This window comes from Ictalurus furcatus, chromosome 11, assembly GCF_023375685.1.
Source record: "Ictalurus furcatus strain D&B chromosome 11, Billie_1.0, whole genome shotgun sequence".
NCBI lineage: Eukaryota > Metazoa > Chordata > Actinopteri > Siluriformes > Ictaluridae > Ictalurus > Ictalurus furcatus.
This window is the reverse complement of record NC_071265.1, coordinates 2,348,939-2,352,500: the sequence shown is the minus strand read 5'-3', so window position 1 is coordinate 2,352,500 and position 3,562 is coordinate 2,348,939.

The window sequence follows — 3,562 nt, the reverse complement described above, 5'->3', positions numbered from 1 at the left end:
CTTATAGATGATGTGCAACATGCTCATGTTAATATAAAGTCGTTGATATAATCAAGTGTGGGATTAAAGTCAGTTAATCCCGCTCATATCGTTAACGTTGCTGACGGATTAATAATCAAAGGATAATAATGAAAATGTATGGATTGTTCGTGTTAACTAATGCTGATGTAAAGTCTTACGGGAAATATTTCTGATTAATATTTAAAACATAATGTTTAAAAGACCATCGCAGCGGTTGAGAAGATCCTTTCGGATCCGTTCCCCTGCAACTGTTTCCAGTTCAGGTATATTTTAGGAAATGGCCTGTTTTCTGATCTCACCGCAGATTTAACAGATTTTCACCTGGATTGAGGTCAGGACTCTGTCTGCGCCTCTAGGAAACCCTCGCCTTTTTTCGCTTCACAGTCGGTGTGCAGTGTTGTGTTTCCACCAAGCAAAATAATAACGATACGTTTACCCAAAAAGTTCCGTCCTTGCATCATCTCTCCACAGAACACTGTCCCATTAGTGGTGGGAAACATCTGCTTGACATGGCCAGAATTATGTGGTGGTTTTTAATAGCTTCCCTGACCTGAACTAACATTATTTACTGCATTAATAAATATTAGTTTCGATTTCTTTTAGTATCGGTACTATAACTACTGCAAGTAGAATTCAGAATAAAGCTAGCTTTTATCTCTTTACGTTAAAATTCCCGTAAACTAACGTTCATTTCTCTTCATCATGACATTATTAGGGGTGCAGTGGATCTCGAGTATATCGCACGATAGACAGGTCACTCATTCACATCTACTGTAGCTTAGCCAATCCATCTATCGCCATGGGGTTTTTTTTTTTGGAGGTGGGAGGAAACCGAAGAACCCAGAGGAAACCCATTACGACCCAGGGAGAACACGTGAAACATCACACAGAGAGTAAGCTGAGCTCAGGATGAGACTTCAGCTCTATATCATAACTCGTGGTGTACAGTAAATTCCTTACTGCGGTACCTGTACTTCATTACGCGTTTCCATATCCTGCTAAACAGCTAGCTTATAACAGTTAATATTGTAACTATTTTGGGCAGGAATTCTTTACTCTAAAGTAAATTCGGCGGCTCCACTCAGCACAGGTAGAACGTTAGGTCCAGGCTGATCTTATTTACAGGCCGACATGCTTTTCGGTTATTTTACAGTATTGATTAAACTCAATTCAGGGAACCAATCAAACCAGTCAATCGCTATAACGACTCAATAATAAATATAATAACTTGGGTAAATGGCTTGTGATTTGTAATCACGCATCCCCTGGCTGTGCTTCATAAACCCCACTTTGAGAACCACTGGTTTAAGAAACCCTGACGGGAAACGTACCTTTATCTGAATTAACGCAGTTCACGCACCATTTGCTTAATATTCTTTTGTGTAAAACCTCCTTTAATACCTGAAACCTGTGTTTTTAGTGTAATTGAGTTCAGCAGTTTTTGCTACTCGGTATTCTCCACCTGACGTACAGGAGCACTCGAGTACTGTAAGCTAGAGCTTTATACTGTACATCGAACACCTTTAAGAGCCGTCATTTACGACTCGTTATTTTTTAGATGTCGTTTGTTTGTTGCGAAAGTGAATTGAGAGCCCGTGCAGTGTGTTACGGCTATTTTAGTCATCATTAATTAACCTGAACGGTTAATAATGATGCTTGGAATGCTTCCGAACTGCTTGGAAGCGTTACGCTCTTAAAACATTATGTAGAAGCCTAAAAACGAAATGTTTTCCTAACAGAACAAAGAACCCTTAATTATCCAGTGAACCATTAAAGAACCATTAAAGAATCTTTTTTTTTCTTCTAAGAATGTAGATATTAACCGGGAAAACACTTCTTATACAGAATCTCTAAGGGTTCTCACGAGAGGGACAACGAAAGAACCCTTTAAGGGTTTAAGGTTTAAGCTGAAAGAGCTAAGGTTTAACATTTAGGATTCATTAAGATCGTTTAAAACATTTAAGGGTTCTCCAGAGGGACAACTGAAGGGCCTTTTGATGTTCCTTAATATCTAGAATCTGTCAGACATTTAACATTTAATTCTTGGCTAAAGTACTTGGTTCTTCAAGGGTTCTTTAAGGGTTCGTTAGATAATGAGGCTTTCTAATTCTACTTGGAGGTAGGTTCTACCTTGTAGGTTCTACATAAAACTTTTAAGGGTTCCTCCAGAGGGAAGTGAAGGGCCCTTCAAATTCAAATTTCTGTATAGAACCTTTAGAACCCTATAACAAAGGCTTTTAGAATCACATCAGCATTTGGTACTTGGTAAAGTCATATATTAAAAAAAAAAGTTGCTTCAAACATTCTTTCAAGAGTTCATTAGATGATTAAGGGTTCTTAGCCTATTCAAACGGCTCTCCTTCAAAGCTTCTTTTACTTCTTTTACGGTTCTTTAAGAGCCCATTAAAGATTCTACTTTTTAAGAGTTCTTAAAAAGGACTTAAGTTTCCAAGTAGAACCCTCTATTTTAACATTTTAAATGTTTAACATGTTTAACATGGTGCGCTCTTATGAATGCAGGTTCTTCAAGGGTCTTTAAGGATTTAGTTAAATCATTTAAATATAATTCAACCTAAAATATTTAAGGGTTCACCAGAGGGACAACTGGAGAACCTATCGAGGCTTCTTAATATCTAGAACCTGTAAGGTATTAAATATTTAACCCTTGGTACAGTACATGGTAGACTTTTAGAAAATCATTCTTCCAGAAGGTCAAGTGAAGAGCCCTTTAAGTGTTTTTTTTTTTTTTAAAGCTTCTATGTAGAACTCTACAACCAAGTCTTTTTTTTTTTTTTTTTTTTTTTTTTAGAACCTGTCTTGATGTTGTTGTTTGTTTATTTATTTATTTATTTATTTATTTATTTATTTTTGTGGAACGGTTTCTAATAGGAAAATGCTTCATACACAGAATCTTTAAAGGTTCCCTGCATAGAGACAACAGGAGAGTACTTTAAGAGTTCTACATTTTTTACCTTTCTCCTATCAGAAAGAGTTCCAAGTAGAACCATTACTTGTCTAATAAACCATCAAAGAACAGTTCAAGAACTCTTTTTTTCTTTTGCTAAGCGTGTTTATAGTAACTAGGTAATAACTTCAAATTATTGCTCACTATTTTCCTCATGATACCTAGAACCTCTCGGGAGTTTAACATGCAGCTCTCGGTGCTTCGTACACTCTTATAACAGGTATATAAGGGTACTTCAAGGGTACTTTAAGGATTCTTTAAAGCTTCATTGCATAATTAAAGGTCTGTAGCCTCCTAAAAGGGTTCACCTTGGAACCTTTGACAGGAAAGCACTTATAGGGTCCACATAAGGTCTCCTCCAGAGGGACAACAAAAGAGCACTTAAGGATTGTACATGCTCCACGAGTGTAGTTATTCAGCAGAGAGTTAATAAAGTACTAATACACTGATAAATTAACCATTATGACTTATAACTTTATGTAATTATTATGAATTCATTCTAACTAACAAATCCAGCTAAATTAGCATAAATCCATTTAAATTAATTAACATTTTATTCAACTTTGGTAATCAAAT